At 40.9% G+C, this 19,890-nt stretch overlaps 1 protein-coding gene across 10 annotated transcripts in view; it reads left to right on the top strand.

The window, feature by feature from the left end:
• Positions 1-19,890, top strand: part of WWOX (WW domain containing oxidoreductase) — a 1,101,136-nt gene that overhangs the window by 229,993 nt on the left and 851,253 nt on the right. The window lies entirely within an intron of this gene.

Here is a 19,890-nt window from a genome sequence, read left to right as displayed (position 1 = left end):
GAGAATCATTGGATGTCATTTGTCTCGACTTCTCTAAAGCATTTGACACTGTCCCACATAAAAAATTGATAAGTAAGATGAGAAAGCTTGAGCTAGGGGAAAATGTGTGTAGATGGGTAGGTAGCTGGCTTAGTGATAGAAAACAAAGAGTGGTTATTAATGGTGCATACTCAGATTGGGCCAGGGTTACTAGTGGGGTACCATTTCCTTGCCTCCTCATCTTGGTTACCGTATCCCTGTGGGATGCCAAGGTACTTGTAGCATGTCTGTACATCTGATATGTGTCCTGCTGGTAATTCCACTTGATCAGTCTTGACTACCTTGCCTCTCTTTATTACCAACCAGCCGCACTTCTCCAGTACGAAGGACATCCCGATGTCTTCACTGTAGATCACTTGTCAGGTGGATCAGTGAATCGATGTCTCGTTCGTTTTTTGCATACAGCTTGAGGTCATCCATGTAGAGGAGGTGGCTGATGGTTCCACCCTTGAACTTGTATCCATAGCTAGACTCTTAATTATCTGACTGAGGGGGTTCAAGCCTATGCAGAAGAGCAATGGGGACAGTGCATCACCTTGGTGTATGCCGCATTTGATGGTCACTTGTGCTAGTTGTCTTGAGTTGACTTCCAGTGTTGTTCTCCATTGCCCCATTGAGTTTGAGGAAGGTTCTTAATTTCCTGTTGACATTGTAGAGAACCAAGCATTCACCGATCCATGTGTGGCATTGAGTCATAGGCTTTCCTGTAATCAATCCTTAGTAAGATTAAAATTGACAAATCACCAAGCCCTGATGGCATTCACCCTCGGGTATTAAGGGAGTTAAGTAATGTGATTACAGGCCCGTATTCCTTATATTTAAAGACTCTATAGAAACAGGGTCTGTTCCTTTTCATTGGCGGCAAGCAAATGTGGTACCAATATTCAAAAAGGGGTGTAAGTCTGTGTGCCCACGTAGTGATTTTTAAGCGTTTTTCCGCGATTTTCGGCGCGAAAACGCTGCGAAAACGTTTAAAAATCGTGTACAGAACGCCCCCCCATGCATTCCTATGGCATTCCGCACATGCTGTGCTAATGCTGCACTTTTTTCCGCGGCGGAATTGCATCGCGGAAAAAAATCGCAGCATGCTCATTCTTTTGTGCGGAATCGCAAAGAATTGCCGCGATTCCGCACCCATAGGAATGCATGAGAATTGCTTACTTCCCGCATGTGGCTATGCCCACCATGCGGGAAGTTAAGCGTCTCATGTGCGGTTGGTACCCACGGTGTGGAGGAGAGGAGACTGTCCTCCAGGCCCTGGGTACCATACCCCTGTAAAAAAAAGAATAAAAAATAAAAAATCGGGGTATATTTACCTTCCGGCGTCCCGCACTGCATTCCCGGCCTAAGCGTTCCCAGTAATGCCTTGCGGCACGGTCCAGTGATGACGTAGTCTCGCGTGACTCTAGCGGTCTCGCGAGATCGCTATAGCAACGCGAGACTACGTCATCACAGGTCTCGCAAGGCATTACTGGGAACGCTGTGGCCCGGGAATGCAGCGCGGGACGCCGGAAGGTAAATATACACCGATTTTTTTTATTTTTTTTTAGCATTTTAACATTCTATCTTTTACTATTGATGCCGCATAGGCAGCCTCAATAGTAAAAACCTGGCCACACTTGTCAAACACTATGTTTGACGAGTGTGACCAACCTGTCAATCACTTTCCAAGCGATGCTTCAAATCGCTTGGAAAGTGCTTGAATATCGCACACGAAAATCGCGGCAAAATCGCGGTGAAAACGCGCGATTTCTGGGAAGGAGTCCGGTTTTTTGGTGTGCGTTTTAACACGCACCGTGGGCACATAGCTTAAAAGGGAACCTGGAAACTATAGGCCAGTAAGCTTAACATCTGTTGTGGGTAAAAATTTTGAAGGGTTTCTAAGGGATACTATTATGGAATATCTCAATGTTAATAAATGTTTAACTCCATGTCAATATGGATTTATGAAGGATCGCTCCTGTCAAACTAAGCTGATCAGCTTCTATGAGGATGTAATCTCTCAAATGGACCAAGGAGAATCATTGGATGTCATTTATCTCGCCTTCTCTAAAGCATTTGACACTGTCCCACATAAAAGATTGGTAAGTAAGGTGAGAAAGCTTGGGCTAGGGGAAAATGTGTGTAGATGGGTAGGTAGCTGGCTTAGTGATAGAAAACAACGAGTGGTTATTAATGGTGCATACTCGGATTGGGCCAGGGTTACTAGTGGGGGACCACAGGGTTCTGTATTGGGCCCTCTACTATTTAATATATTTATTAATGATCTAGTGGATGGCTTGCACAGTAAAATATCAGTATTTGCAGATGATACAAAACTATGTAAGGTAGTTAACACAAAGGAGGACAGTTTGCAACTACAGACAGATTTGAGTAAATTGGAGAATTGGGCTGAAAAATGGCAAATGAGGTTTAACACAGATAAGTGTAAGGTTATGCACATGGGAAGGAGAAACAGATGCTATAATTACTTACTAAATGGGAAACTGCTGGGGAAATCAGACATGGAAAAAGACTTAGGCATCTTAGTCAATAAGAAGCTAAATTGGAGTGCCCAGTGTCAGGCAGCTGCCACCAAAGCAAATAGTGTCATGGGATGCATTAGAAGAGGTCTGGGGACACGAGATGAAAACATAATTCTCCCTCTGTACAAATCACTCGTCAGACCACACTTGGAGTATTGTGTGCAATTTTGGACGCCGGTGCTCAAGAAATACATTACTGAACTTGAAAGGGTTCAAAGGCGGGCTACTAAAATGATAAATGGAGTTGGCTCACTACAATACCCAGAAAGGTTATCAAAACTAGGTCTATTTACTCTAGAAAAGAGAAGACTTAGGGGAGACCTAATAAATATGTACAAGTATATCAGAGGGCAATACAGAGATCTCTCCAATGAACGGTTTGTACCAAGGACTGTGACAAGAACAAGGGGGCATTCTCTTCGTTTGGAGGAAAGACAATTTCGGCACCAGCATAGAAGAGGGTTCTTCACGGTAAGAGCAGTGAGGCTCTGGAATTCTCTTCCTGAGGAAGTGGTGATGGCCAACTCACTGAATGAATTTAAGAAAGGAATGGATGCTTTTCTTGTGAGTAACAGTATAGAAGGTTACGAATAACAGAATATTATACAGTCTTATGTAAAAGTTTGGGCACCCCTATTAATGTTAACCTTTTTTCTTTATAACAATTTTGGTTTTTGCAACAGGTATTTCAGTTTCATATATCTAATAACTGATGGACTCAGTTATATTTCTGGATTCAAATGAGGTTTATTGTACTAACAGAAAATGTGCAATCTGCATTTAAACAAAATTTGACCGGTGCAAAAGTATGGGCACCCTTATCATTTTCTTGATTTGAACACTCCTAACTACTTTTTACTGACTTCCTGAAGCACTAAATTGGTTTTGTAACCTCATTGAGCTTTGAACTTCATAGCCAGGTGTATCAAATCATGAGAAAAGGTATTTAAAGTGGCCACTTGCAAGTAGTTCTCCTATTTGATTCTCCTATGAAGAGTGGCATCATGGGCTCCTCAAAACAACTCTCAAATGATCTGAAAACAAAGATTATTCAACATAGCTTTTCAGGGGAAGGATACAAAAAGTTGTCTCAGAGATTTAACCTGTCAGTTTCCACTGTGAGGAACATAGTAAGGAAATGGAAGAACACAGGTACAGTTCTTGTTAAGCCCAGAAGTGGCAGGCCAAGAAAAATATCAGAAAGGCAGAGAAGAAGAATGGTGAGAACAGTCAAGGACAATCCACAGACCACCTCCAAAGACCTGCAGCATCATCTTGCTGCAGATGGTGTCACTGTGCATCGGTCAACAATACAGCGCACTTTGCACAAGGAGAAGCTGTATGGGAGAGTGATGCGAAAGAAGCCGTTTCTGCAAGCACGCCACAAACCGAGTCGCCTGAGGTATGCAAAAGCACATTTGGACAAGCCAGTTACATTTTGGAAGAAGGTCCTGTGAACTGATGAAACAAAGATTGAGTTGTTTGGTCATACAAAAAGGCGTTATGCATGCGCTGTATTGTTGACCGATGCACAGTGACACCATCTGCAGCAAGATGATGCTGCAGGTCTTTGGAGGTGGTTTGTGGATTGTCCTTGACAATTTAGTGCTTCAGGAAGTCAGTAAAAAGTAGTTAGGAGTGTTCAAATCAAGAAGATGATAAGGGTGCCCATACTTTTGCACCGGTCAAATTTTGTTTAAATGCAGATTGCACATTTTCTGTTAGTACAATAAACCTCATTTGAATCCAGAAATATAACTGAGTCCATCAGTTATTAGATATATGAAACTGAAATACCTGTTGCAAAAACCAAAATTGTTATAAAGAAAAAAGGTTAACATTAATAGGGGTGCCCAAACTTTTACATATGACTGTAGGTAGGTGGTTGACCCAGCTTAGGGGAAGGAATTTTTTTCCCTATGGAGAAAATTGGCTTCTACTCTGTGGGTTTTTTGCCTTCCCCAGGATCAACAATGCAGAACAGCTGCACTAAAAATAGGCTGAACTAGATGGACATAAGGTCTTCCTTCAGCCTTCAAAACTATGTTACTATGTTAATCCAGGCTGTGGTGAGATTGGTCTGTCTGGATCTTGAGTCTTGAGCGACTAGGAGCTGGTGCTTAGAGCCTCTGGTGTCGGTCCCGATGCCTTACTGAGCTGGATTCATGAACTGGTTCATATGGTTCTGTAGCTTGGTGGCTATGATGCCTGACAGGAGTTTCCATGTTGTTGTGAGGCAGGTTATTGGGTGGTAGTTGGATGGAACTTTTCCTTTGTGAGGATCCTTCATGGTCAGCACTGTTCTTCCTTGTCTAAGCCAGGCTGAGTGGTGGCCTGCTTCTAGCAGTTGGTTCATCTCCTTTGCCATGTGTTCATGTACCGTTGTTAATTTCTTTAGCCAGTAGGTGTGGATCTTGTCTGGCCAGGTGCTGTCCAGCTCTTCATGTTCTTGACTTGCTGGCTCTGTAATGGTGATTGGTTCTTGCTCTAGGTGGTTGCTGTGTTTCATTCTCAGATCCTGTAGCCACATTGCACTGGTGTTGTACGTTTTTTCCTTCTCCCATATGTTCCTCCAGGATTGTTCAGTCTCTAATATTGGTGGAGTTGCTGCCTTTGTGCTGTTACTCTTTGGTTGGTAGTACACCTTGGATGGTTCTTTGGAGAACAGCGCATTTATCTTCTTGGCCTCAGCTTCTCTAGTGTATCTCCCTAGTTTTGCAGTGAATGCTGTGAGCCTTTGCTTAGCAGTCTCTAGGGCTTCAGCTGGGGTCAGGCCTTTGTACTTGTCCATCTTGGTCTTATTCTTGATTTATACGCCCTTCTGTATTTCTGTTAGTTGGCTGACTTCCCTTCGTGTCACCAAGCCGGCATGACTCTCTTTGTTCGTGACACTCTCATGTTTATTGAGGTGTAGACACTATAGTGTTAGTAGTCTTACACAAGGACAACTACTGGTATATTATTTCCCTACAGGGCAGAGCCAGGATTTGAACCCCAGTCTCCCGCTTTGGTGGTTGTGCACTTTAACGGCTACGCTTAATTTACTTAAATGAAGGAATGAAGGTTTAGTTTCCGAATATATAAATATTTGTTTTTTCTAAGTAAATGAAGCAGATTTATATATAAACATATATATATACATTTTTTTAATTAATATTTGTGGCCAAAAGTTTTGACACTGGCACAAATTTTGTTTTTTTTCGCAAAGTTTGTTGCTTCTGCGCTTCTAGATTTTTGACCGATGTTTCTGACATACAATTCTAATCATTTCAAAAGTTCTTATACTCGTATTGCCAAATACATGAAGTTTATGCAAAGACTCATTATTGACAGCTTTTAACCTTATTTTTTCAAGACTTCGTCGGCTTCTGGGCCAAATCCTGAGAGATGACGGCCTATTCTTGCCTAACTTTTTCTTGGAGTTTATCACAGTTTCTGTATTTTTGTTTGTCCTCCTGCTTTTTTGAGAATGGACCACCGGTTCTCAATGGGATTGCGATTTGTGGAGTTTTAATAAAAAATTAATAAAAGTTAAGTGAAAAATTTTTTCGTGCCAAAAACAAATCAACACATACAGTAACCACATAAACAAAAATATTATGGCTCCTCAAATATCACGCTTAAAAAACATTCTTTATCGTAAATGCCACTAATGAGCCAGTTCTTAAAGGAACTTTTTTAGCATTTTTTTTGCTATGTAATCTGAGAGCAGCACAATGTAGGGGCAGTAACCCTGATTCCAGCGATGTGTCACTTACTGGGCTGTGTGTTGTGGTTTCAATAAAATAATTTTATGCACACAAGAGATTATCACTGCAGGACTAGGTGACACGTGCTTTCTAGTCCAGCCAGGCCCCCCACCAATGATAAGCCGCTTCCTGTCATTGTACACAGAAAGCAGCCAATCAGTGGTGTGGGCGGGGTTATACACAGCTCAGCAGAACTTCAGCAGACAAAACTATAATTCTATCACTTCTGCTGCAGCCAGTACACCAAGCGATGCATCGTTGGAATCAGGTTCTCAGCCCCTACCTACATCATGCTGCTCTTAGGTTATAACCTGTCTGACAGATTCCCTTTAAGGCAGTGTCTCTCAACAAGACTTCAAGAGCCACCAATTGGTCAAGTTTTAAGGATTTCCTTAGTATCACACAGGTGATAATTTCATCACCTGCTCAAGCATTAATTCCATCACCTATGCAATACTAACAAAATCCTGAAAACGTGCCCTGTTGGGTGGGTCTTGAGGACTGGATTTGAGAAACAATGCTTTAAAGGGTTAAATGCAGCTAAGCTGCAATACCAGGCACTGCCTATAACCAAGGGTGGTGCAATTTCATTATTTTTTTATTTTTTGCTAAAATGATATATATATATTTTTTTTTTTATGATTGCTTTTCTCATTCTCTTTCCGGAGATGGGGTGGACACACGTTTTAGCTTGTCTCAGTTTGTCCGCAGGGTGCATGCTTCCCAGTAATCATAGTATATATCCATGCCTGCATATAAATATCTGAAGAGCAGTGTGTGGCGTGACAGTGGTGGGCTGAGCCTGATTTCTCGATGTCAAGCGAAGACTATAAAAGTAGACAGATTGCCCTCTAAGCTTCACTTTATTGGATATTGTAATTGACATATAGTTGTCATTTATAATCATCTGTCCATTCCTGTGAGTAGGGAGCAGTAAAGTTAATTGTGGTTGCTCATTTGCATTAATCTCACCTCTGAAGGGTACTGTAACCCATTAATATCATGTCATGATGAATTATCACAAATAACATTGAGCATATTGATTAATGATCTCTGAGATTTGTATCTCGTTAAAACATTTTGTTAGCTCTTTAAACTTTTAAGCGGAGAGCGCAGGGGACGCAGGAGACGGTTCCAGATCACGGGGCGTGGGTACGGCGGGAGCATCGCATTTCGGGTCACCACGTAAAACGTCTCGCTAATATTAGCAATTAAAGCTACTTGCTTGCGGCGAGTTCCCCGGAGAACTTGATGCGAGTTTAACGGAAGGCGGAAGACTGATTTCTTTTTTTTTTTTTTTTTTTTTTTGTTATCTCTTCCATGGCACATTACAGATGCAGTCACACAAAGCAACATACGTTGGATCCTCAGTGCTCAGCCATTAAATCTGGCATCGCGTTTCAAGCGGCCGCTTTACAATTTGTGTTACTTTTATAATTATGCATTTCTAGGATTTCAAGGAGAGACTGGCTTTGTATTTTTAATTGTAGCTCAGTAATGCAAAGACTTATCTACATGATGAAATCGGCTTTCTGGGAGGGTTTGTATTGTATTTTTTATTTTTAATTAATTGGTGCCAAAATAGAATGAGTATTGGGGATATTCTATTGATGGCAATCGATGTGTGATTGTATGGAGCCAACCCTGCGACTTCCTCTACCTGTTTACTTGAATGGGCTGTGCTACTGTATCAACCAGAACCACACAGTGTGACATCACTGTGTGCATTATCCCTGTACTGGGACATCACTGTGTGTATTATTCCAGTACTGTGACATCACTGTGTGCATTATCCATGTACAGTGACATCACTGTGTGTATTATCCCGGTACAGTGATATCACTGTGTGTATTATCCCTGTACTGTGACATCACTGTGTATATTATCCCTGTACAGTGACATCACTGTATGTATTATCGCTGTACTGGGACATCACTGTGTGCATTATCCCTGTACTGGGACATCACTGTGTGCATTATCCCTGTACTGTGACATCACTGTGTATATTATTCCTGTACAGTGACATCACTGTGATTATTTTCCCTGTACTGTGACATCACTGCTTTATCCCTGTACAGTGACATCACTGTGTGTATTATCCCTGTACAGTGACATCACTGTGATTATTATCCCTGTACTGTGACATCACTGTGTGTATTATCCCTGTACTGTGACATCACTGTGTGTATTATCCCTGTACAGTGACATCACTGTGTGTATTATCCCTGTACAGTGACATCACTGTGTTTATTATCCCTGTACAGTGATATCACTGTGTGCATTATCCCTGTACAGTGACATCACTGTGATTATTATCCCTGTACTGTGACATCACTGTGTGTATTATTCCTGCACAGTGACATCACTGTGTGCATTATCCCTGTGCTGTGGCATCACTGTGATTATTATCCCTGTACTGTGACTTTCTGTATTATCCATGTACTCTGTGCCTTTATTTTTGCGCATACCTGGCCTTTAGAAAAAATAAACCTTAAAACTGTAAACCCCTTTAATGAAGGGCAGATTAACCGCTTCCCGACCGCCCACAGTAGATAAACGTCGGCGCTGCACAAAGCCCAGCAAGCGCCGACGTTTATCTACTGTCGGTGGTTTTGTACCTCCCGGGACCCCCACATACCTTGTAACGCGGGGATCCCGGTGCACAATGCATGCTGGGACCCCCGACGTCATCGAGACCTGATTGGTTCAGGTCCTGATGACGTCAGCGTCACAGCAGCCAATGAGAGCGCTCTCTGAGAAAGCTGCTTGTTTCCCGGCGATCTGACTCATTGTAGCGCGACTTCTCCTCTGATCTCACACTGACAGATGATCAGAGGTGAAGCAGCGTTACTGTGTAACTAGATCGCTGCCTGGCACAGCTGTCCCAGGCAGCGATCTTGTCACACAGTAACGCTGCTTCTCCTCTGATCATCTGTCAGTGTGAGATCAGAGGAGAAGTCGCGTTATTTTGTGCCAGGCAGCGATCTTGTCACATAGTAACGCTGCTTCTCCTCTGATCATCTGTCAGTGTGAGATCAGAGGAGAAGTGGCGTTACTGTGAGTCAGATCGCAGGGCAGCGATCTTGTCACAAAAAGAAAAAAAAAGTAAAGAAAAAAACAGGTACGCAGGCTAGGGCTGGGATTAGGGTTAGGGGTGTGTTGGGGTTAGGGTTGGAATTAGAATTGGGGGTTTCCACTGTTTAGGCACATCAGGGGCTCTGTAAACGCAACTTGACGCCCGCAGACCATTCCATCAAAATCTGCATTCCAGAACGTCACTACTTCCCTTCCGAGCCCCACCATGTGCCCAAACAGTAGTTTTCTTCCACATATGGGGTACCAGTGTACTCAGGACAAATTGGACAACAACTTTTGGGGTCAATTTCTCCTGTTACCCTTGTGAAAATAAAAAATTGGGGGCTAAAACATCATTTTGTGGAAAAAAAATGATTTTTTATTTTCATGGCTCTACGTTATAAACTTCTGTGAAGCACTTGGGGGTTCAAAGTGTTCACGACACATCTTGATAAGTTCTTTAAGGGGTCTAGTTTCCAAAATGGGGTCACTTCTGGGGGTTTCCACTGTTTAGGTACATCAAGGGCTCTCCAAATGCGACATGGCATCCGATCTCAATTCCTGCCAATTCTGCATTGAAAAAGTCAAACGGCGCTCCCTCCGTTCTGAGCTCTGCCGTGTGCTCAAACAGTGGTTTAGCCCCACATACGGGGTATCGTCGTATTCGGGAGAAATTGCACAAAAAATTTTGTGGTTCATTTTCTCTTTTTACACTTGTGAAAATAAAAAAAAATGGTTCTGAAGTAAATGTTTGTGAAAAAAAGTTAAATGTTTATTTTTTCCTTTCGCATTCCATTCATTCATGTGAAGCACATGAAGGGTTAATAAACTTCTTGAATGTGGTTTTGAGTACATTGAGAGGTGCAGTTTTTAGAATGGTGTCAGTTTTGGGTATTTTCTGTCATATTGACCCCCCAAACTCACTTCAAATGTGAGGTGGTCCCTAAAAAAAAATGGTGGTGTAAATTTTGTTGTAAAAATGAGAAATCGCTGGTCAACTTTTAACCCTTATAGCTTCCTAAAAAAAAAAAAAAAAATTATGTTTCCAAAATTGTGCAGATGTAAAGTAGACATGTGGGAAATGTTATTTATTAACTATTTTGTGCGATATCACTCTCTGATTTAAGGGCATAACAATTAAAAGTTTGAAAATTGCAAAATTTTTGCCAAATTTCGATTATATTTTTTTAACAAATAAGCGCAGTTCATATCTAAGAAATTTTACCACCATCATGAAGTACAATATGTCACGAGAAAACATTATCAGAATCAGCAGGATCCGTTGAAGCGTTCTAGAGTTATGCCCTCATAAAGTGACACTGGTCAGAATTGAAAAAATTGGCCCGGTCACGAAGGCAAAAACAGGCTCGGGTGCGAAGGGGTTAACATCTGAAAACTGAAAATAGTTTCAGCCAAACAGAAGTTGGGGGCTCATTTACAGATAATTATGGGGGCCCAAAAATTCAGAAAAACTCCCTTGTTACCGAAAGCAACAAGTTATATGTCCGCTTTTTATTTTCATTTCACATGTTAAAAAAAAAAAAAAAAATTCTCCTCCTTTCCATACCCCATAATGAATGAGCTCCATCAGATAAAGAAAAATAACCCTGTTGATAGCGATAAGTCCACCAATGTGCCGTAGGATTGCTTTATTCTCTTGTGTGCCCTACTGTTTACCTAATTTTATCTGCGGTATTATTAATGGTTATTGTTAAATATTAATTACCCCCTTCTCCCACCAGGAGCACCATATGTAAATCATGTAGATAGATGAGTCTGGCTTGGATTCAGTCTTCTGATAGCCCAAGTGGATTTCTAAAGTTCACTTAATTTCGAAGAAACTCTATCATTCGTGCCATAATTAATATTGTTACTTTGCGTTGTACTCAAATGGTGTATAAAATTAGGGCTTAATCTCGCAACAACACGGCTTCTCAATCAAAGTGACATACTGTACATGCTAATAAGAGTCAGTGATAAGCGGTCATAAAGGAGCGCTTAGGAGGCAACCCAGGAGCAGACAAGGGTGTCAGGTCTCCACCGCAGCTCCAGCCCAAAACCTCCAATGGAGGATAGGAGCAATGAGAAAATGGAAAACGGTCTTAGGAGCGCAGGAAGGAGAATCAGACAAGAGATGGGTTTAAACCACAACGCGTTTCGACGGAGGATCCGTCTTCATCAGGTGGAAGTTTACATCCACCTGATGAAGACGGATCCTCCGTCGCAAACGCGTTGTGGTTTAAACCCATCTCTTGTCTGAGTCTCTTTCCTGCGCTCCTAAGACCGTTTTCCATTTTCTCAAAACTGTACATGCTGGCGCATATATATATATATATATATATATATATATATATATATATATATGTATATGTGTGTGTGTGAAACATGAATATAGTTGTATAAGTTTGCTGCAGTGGTATACAGCAGTCCTGCAGACATTACTGTAAACCTATAGGAAGAGGAGAGGACTACAAGTCTATAAAGTGTATATCGCTGATAGTAAAAACTGAAACACAGACCATACTGAAGAAAATCGTTTTTTTTGCATACAAGAAACATCACTGACATCTGACAGTGCCCAACCACCGTATGCCTCATTGTCATTTATGAGGCTTTCAATTGGGTCAGGAAACCCAGGTTCGGAATGAGAGTTGTGGTTCTTAGGCTAGGTTCAGATTTGCGGATGTCAGAGCTGCGGAGGGCTGCATATTTCCTCCGTGAAGCTCCGCCCACTGCTGCACCTCCTCCGTTCAGCTCCACTTATGTCTGCATGCAGCCTGCGTACCTATCTTTAACATTGGGTACGCAGGCCATGCGGATGTGTGCGGATGCGTCCACATGCATCGTTTTGACACTGCAGTGACCTGTATCGAATGCAACATGTTGCATTTTGTTGCGGTCGCCGCAGCGTCAAAATGACGCATGCGGACGCATCCGCATACATCCGCATGGCCTGAGTATCCAATGTTAAAGATAGGTATGCAGGCCGCATGCAGATGTAGGCAGAGCTGAATGGAGGAGGTGCGGCAGTGGGCAGAGCTTCACAGAGGAACTACGCATCCCCAAATCTGAGCTTAGCGTTATATGGACCATATTCTCTGGTGATGGGCCTCATTTCCTTCCCCTATAGTCATCTCTCATTGTGCTTGTCTGCTCTGGATAACTGATACATCGGAAAACAAGTCTCACGTAGTCACCCTCTTAAAGTCGACTCAGACAATCATGTGCTGTCTGAGTATTCAGGGAGCATAGTTTTTAGCCTCTAGGTGTATTACAGAAGTTTGCCTCATCATGCACTTTACTCAGCTGTTTGCAGTAAGCTCCTGCCTACTGTTCATCAATTTGCAACTATTTGCAATCTCTGTCCTGTGAATCTTGGTGCTGATGCACTGTCAACTCTACTGCTACAGGTTCCTGTGACTGTACTTATCTTAGCTAATAATGATGCTCTTCTTTGCCAGCTGAGTACTTGTTATACATCTCTAATAATCCCGTGTTTAATTATCTCTGTAAGCAAGTTACCAGTTTTTAAATTCATTACTGACTGATATCATGTGGTTAACCATTTGCCTGCTCCAAGTCCCTGATTACATATGACTTGGCTGTTACTCAATTGTCTGCTGCAAGTCCCAAATTGTCTATACAGCTACTGTTCCTGTGTGTATCCACACACCTGTCTCTACTTCAGCTGGTGTTTCCTGCTCTGCATCCAGCATATCCTGCTGTTCTCGATTATCCATGTGCCAACCATGAGGTTCGCTTCGCTAAATCATCGCCTCTGGTCTGCGCTACTTGCTGTGACCTATGGCTTAGAGAATCCAACTCGGCATGTGAGTGTGTAACACCATGAAACAAGGATGTTAAAATTCACACTTTCAAATGCTGTCTCTGGATTCTCATAGGAAGTGTTTGTCTGTCTTTTGTCTTCTTTTGGGTTTTCTTGCTAAACGTTTTCTACTCTTATTGATAGAGTTTTCTAGGCTTTCCTAGGACCTCCTACTAACCTGCCATCTATTAAGTACCTACTATGTTAATTTTAAACACACACATGTAAACAGGGCTATGTATGCTTGCATATATGCTTATATAAATAATATATATTGAAAAAGTTGCTCTACTTGTTTAATATTAATGACCTGTCCTAAGGTTAGGTCATCAATATCACATTGGGGAAGTCCATCACCCTGCACCCCCACCGATCAGCTGTTTTTGGTAGCAAATGGATTTTAGCGGTTGAAGGGCTGAACAGTATCGTGACCGCGTCGAGGTATTGGACATCTGCACTTATTCAAATTAATAGGAGTAGGTCTTCAGTACCCGGACGTGGGCACGACACATTTGACCAAGCTGTACTTTTCAGCTCCAGGATTGGTAACATCTGGCTGCCTCCGGCATGAAGAACATCTGATTGGTTGAGGTGCCGGACCCCACCAATCTGATATTGAAGACTTATTCTTAGGATAATAAAAGTAGTGGAGCAACGCATTAACATTTATTAAAATTAGAAAATTACAAAACCTGCTGCTATAACATTTTTTAATGCAAATTAATTATCTGATTGTTTTATCTCTGCTTCCTTTTTGGCTTTTGCTCCTGTGAAATTCCATATTTTTGTTCATTGCAGTTTAGTGCTAGATAAAGTATGTAGTATGTAGGGATTATTGATTGCTGGATTGAAGAGACATAAATATATGTAAATCCCGTAGTCATGAGAATACGACACTCTTTTTTGCATGTGTACAGAAGCTCTTCCTGTTCCAGAAGCATTCGCATTACGCTTGCACGCACGTGGCTATCTACAGATCGGTAATCTACCAGTCAACTTCAATGTTGGTTGAAATCAGCTGTTTATCACCATTAAAAAGGAAACCTTTCTCATCTGGGCTCAAATATTGCTGAAAAAAATCCACTTCAAAACATTAATCAAATTTTTCGCCTACTGGGCAGCCATATGGTAAAGCAGCATGTGAATCCTACAAACTTGCTGATCTTCTGTAACTGGGTACAATTAATTACGCTGGCTGAATCCATCTCCAAGAATTTCGCCTTGTGAAAAAAAAACTATTTATTGCAGCAGCTTTTACAAAACAAGGGAATGAAATTCACAATTGATTAATGGCTTGAAGGGAAGCATTTTCATTAGCAGGTTTTAAAAAGGACTCAAAATTAATATTGTTGGCACAAGTAAATCCAAGTGGTTGGTATAAATATCTTCACGTTTGGTTTAGTGTGTGTGTGTGTGTGTGTGTGTTGGGGGGGGGGGGGACAAAAAGTTGCACCGAAAAACAAAACACAAAATAGCCTTTTTCCTTGTAAGAGATTGCGCTGAGGAGAGCTATCATTTACGAGATAACAGTGTGGCTGACATATCTATTAAAACACTGAGAGTTCTTTGTGCTAGAGATTCTATTACATATATCAGAAATTTGACATTGAGTGTCATAAGGATAAACTGCCAAGAAGTTTAAGCAATGAAGAGGTTAAGGGGGACTTCCGAGCAAACAGATTGTTAAAGCCTATCAGAAATTAAGAAACTTCATAATTTACTTGCTGTTAAAATTATGTAGTGTTCCAGAGCTAAAGAAAAAATTGATGATGTGATCACCAGCTCCTTACTTCCTACAACTTTCCAAGCACAGAGCACAAAGAATTCATGTCTGTGCTTTGACCGGCTCAGCAGCAGTGAGTGCTATATGGTAAACTCATGGTGTGCATGGTCTGTGGTCCTCAGCAAGCTTATAGTGACTGGGGATGTGCACAGGGAGCGAGATTGTACATGCGCTTTTAACAGCTCTAAAAATTAAAATGTTTCCATTTGTATTTTCAAATCATTTTTATGTCTTTTTTTCATTGCACATGGGGTTTATTTGTTCTGTAACTGTTACATTGTTTTTTGTTGTTGGTGTCAATGGGGAAAATGTAAAGAAAAATAGAAAATGCTTGTCTATTTTTAATTTTTTTTTTCCATTTATTTCTTTTTAACGACCGAAGAGGAACACTTAAAATATTTTAAATTATTCTCTCCTTTCCATAGAAATTCTATTTCAGACTGGCAGTGTCTCTTTTTTAGTATTATTTTATTCTTTTTTTTTCTATTTTCTTTTGTTATGTTTTTTATTATTTTACACACTATCCACATCAAGGTCTTAAAAAACACTTTTGAGAAAATGCTGGGGAGAAAAGATGGCACAAAAATGGGGGTTTAGCCACATAAAATCGAGGGTATAATCGTTAGTGTGTTAACCTGATTTGACTTCTTTTGCGCTTCTAGTATGTTTCAACTGCTGCAGATCCATGCAGGGCATTTTAACTTAATACATTCTTTTAACTGATGATTTGCCCAGTGATTGGGGCTGGTATGGTATCTCCAGTCACAGGTGAGTTTCAGCTCAGTGGGTCTCCTAAGACTCACAGTTCATGCTCTCTTTCTACAGCAAGTGATCATTTGATCAATAGGTTTGGAGGAGGAAGCACTGTCAGTGCTTCCTAATCTATATATACAAGTGCTAGTTCTCTCTGGGAATTCTGGCTGTGTCTGATAGCCAACTCACCATCCCCACAACTGCACAATCTCCTGCATTTTAGATTGTTATTGTAGAGATATATCAGAACTGCATGGGCGTTTCTGGGTAGCCAAGAAGTAGATAAACTGTAGGAGACACGGTACAAAGATATACATCTTTCCTGTAGGAGGCACATTCATTTTCCTAAAATATAGGCAGCGCAAATTCAGGCTATGTGGAAATGTGCCAAATTTCTTGCAGTTAGATGATACATTTTCTACAACTTTAGACACTATTATCTAACTTTACAGGATCCCTTGTTTTCCTCTGAAGCAAAACCCTTTTCTGTTAAAAGGGTTGTCCGATCCAAGTTGATAAGTCAGCAGTCGCTCTGTCCAGTTTCCGAGTCTGGACAGGAGGGTATGTGTTATACATATTGCTGGGCAAAAGGCGTTTAATGGGAATGGTCTCATTTCCAGACACTTGTATTGAGTGAGGCCAAGCCCCATCTAGTGACGCAGCCATGCAGTGGGTGTGACCGACTAGAGGGCACAGCCTCGCTCCATACAAGTGTATGGAAGCGAGGCAACACCCACTGGCCAGGAGTATGTATAACTCATACATACCCCCTGCTCCCAACTCGGAAACTGGCGAATCCCAGCAGCCCGCAGAGTGACTGCAGATTTGTCGATTTGGACCTGACAACCTTTTTAAGCCACATACTTCTCTATGAAGCCACAACCTTTTCAACCAGAGTTACAGCGCATTTTCAGTACTAAATCTGCCTCAATATATATCTTGAAACGTTGAGCCAGAGAAAACTATTCTGAATATCTGAACGTCTGATAGTTGCATTTTATATTTTTGTACCTTTTTTTTTTGCATTTTATGTAGTTTTGCTTTTCACCGTTTATATAATCCATAATGTTTTATAATCCCCCCTTCAGATCTGTGGGTGCAATCTATGATAATATATCTAAGATCATAGGTTAGGCAGAGAAAATTATTTAGTGGAATATTGACAGATTTAAGTGACTTTCAAGGCTCCCCCTTAAAAAATATAAAAAAATATATATTTTCACTAATGTGGACAGCACTAGATCTGCTGTAATTAAATATTTGTAAGATTAAACCAGTATTTAGTACTTTTGCAAGCATATACTGATAGGTACGCTATTATTTGACAAAGTTTGTAGAACAGTCAGCCTAGGATAGCAGTATTGACTGTTCACGCTGTCAGGATTCTCCGGTGTCGAGCTCAGAGCAGGCTGGCGCATGACTGCAAGTATGTGATTTGCATACGTACAGTCACATGCCAACTAGACGTTTGTGGCCACACTCAATGTATGAGAATTGAGCAAGGCTGATCACGTCTAGTCTGACCTATGCAAATAGCAGAATTGCGGTTACATTGCACTCGATCAAAGAACTAGAGAATCCTGACAGTGCACGCTGTGAGGATTCACAAATCTGCAGTCACATAAAAAAAAGTCTGAGACGATGTGTTTAATGCGTACAGTACAGTCTTATGGTTTCTAGACATCCCCATAGTTTTTGTGTTATGTTTGAAAATTAAAGATTTTGTTTTTTGTACAGTTTTTTATAACTTTTTATTCTTTTTTTTTTTTTTAACGCATGTCCAAAAAAAGCTTCTGTATTCAAATGCAACCCATGATCTATGAACTTTTTACTACATAGGCAAAAGATTGCCTATAATTATTGAGCAGCTCAAAGGAAATGGATGGTTATTGCCTTTTTTGTTGTTGCAAACCGTTTTGCAAGTAATTAAGTGGTGAACATACTAAGTCATTGACGAGCATTGGAATATTGACAACTAAAGATGCATAAATTGGGTGGGTGGAAAATGTTTTGACAGCTGGGACGTTGGAATGGAATTTACTATCTACGCAAACTAAGGCTGGCTGGGAGACCACAGGACTTAGATTAGTTTGTTTCTCTTCCCTGAGTAAAAGCTGATATGCCATTCATGTACTGCAATTATGGACTATGGGCTTATTCATTCGGAAAGTTTGAAGTGAGCGGTTATGGAGTGCTAAAGCCACATTATGGGTCGTGGTAAGAATTTAGGTCTTTTCCTTGATTTTCAGTCCTACAGGTAAATAAATCCCCCCTCCCATCACAAGACATTAAAAAATTCATAAATTATCCTTGGACTTCTTAATATAGTTTTTGGTGATTATTTCTTGTACTTTGATTAAAAAGTAAAAAGTGCTAAACCTTTATTATAAGTGGCCATGAACAATCGATTATTATTAGATCCAGATGAAATGGCAATAGTCCCTAGTGACTCTAGGGTAGCCATACCATTGTTCTTGTCTTGTCAAATTTTTTGTCGTCTTGTCATCATCCCCAGCCAGTGATCTGTACATTGTTCTGCTCGATAACCCCAGTCTATGCATTGTTCTACTCATTGGCTCAAGTCTTTGCATTGTTCAACTCATTGGCACCATTCTATGCATTGTTCTATTAATTGGCTCAAGTCTATGCATTGTTCTACCAAGTCTGTACATTGTTCTACTTGTTAACCCCAGTATATACATTATTCTACTCATTGGCCCCAATCTTTGCATTATTCTATTCATTGGCTCAAGATTATGCATTGTCCTACTCATTGGTACCATTCTATGCATTGTTCTTCCAGGTCTGTACATTGTTTAACTCATTAACCCCAGTCTTCGCATTGTTCTACTCATTGGAACCAGTTTATTTATTGTTCTACCAAGTCTGTACATACATTGTTCTACTCGTTAAGTCCAGTCTATGTATTGTTCTACTATTGGCTCTAGCCTTTGCATTGGTCTACTTACTGGCCCCTTTCTATGCATTAATTAACTCAAGTCTATGTGTTGTTCTACTCATTGGCTCCTGTCTATCCCGTCTTGTTCTTCTGATGGGACAAAGTCTATGCATTAGTCTACTCCTTTCCTCCAAGTGCATATCCATTTCACTCATCAGCCCAATTTGGTACATTGATCCAAGGTAGTCCATTTTTCTACTCATTGGCTTATTACAAAGCACATTTTTTTATACTCATTGGCCCAGAACTGTTCCTTGTTGTACTGAATGGTATGATAGAGAGTATCATTTATTTTCATTGGCCCGAGTTGGGGCATTTTGTTTAATAAAACAATGCACTATCAGCAGATCATTCTTATCAGTGTCCTAACTGAACGCATTTCATGTACAAAATCCCTTGGCTACGCTTTGGTAACCAATCTTTAAATTAATGGAATGCCCTATCAGTTGCAAAATTTTCTCATATTTGTATTGGATTTCATCATTGGTACTTACATGCATATTTTGCTGGTCTTAGAAATGGGAATTTGAGTGGCTACATTTGTTATCTATATTACTACTATCTGAAGAGCCTGGCGCTGCCCGGGCATAGTAACTAACTGTGGTTAGTTATAGCAAATAATAATTATCCTACATCCCATAGTCCCGTGCCCATATACCCATCACACATCATCCATCCCATAGTCAACCATTATGACATCATAATGAGCGGCGGGGCTTGCAACCTATGATGACATCAGCGTCGCCATGGCAACCATTATGACATCATAATGAGGGGCGGGGCTTGATACACACACACTTTTTCCCCTTATGTAGATGGGGGCAAAATTGTTTGGTGAATTGGAACGCGCAGGGATAAAATTTCGCCTCACAACATAGCTTAGGACACTCTCGGGGTCCAGACATGTGACTGGGCCAAATTTTGTGGCTGTAGCTGCGACGGTGTGGATGCCAATCCCGAACATACACACACACACACATACATACTTACACACTTGAGCTTTATATATTAGATTGAAATAACAATGTAGCTGTCACGGTCACCCCTTATATTGATTTTACTCAGCCGATTAACAAGAGGGGAGGAGGTGTTACATTCTATGTTAGAAAATCATATATCTCCACAGAGATCCAAGCTTCAGAGAATGGTAGCTCTGTAGAAACTGTTTGGGTAAGAAGAAA

Source organism: Dendrobates tinctorius, unplaced genomic scaffold (genome assembly GCF_039654945.1).
Source record: "Dendrobates tinctorius isolate UK_male_01 unplaced genomic scaffold, ASM3965494v1 ptg000009l, whole genome shotgun sequence".
Lineage (NCBI taxonomy): Eukaryota > Metazoa > Chordata > Amphibia > Anura > Dendrobatidae > Dendrobates > Dendrobates tinctorius.
Note: the sequence above shows the minus strand (reverse complement) of the source record. Positions and strands in the feature narration are given on the sequence as shown.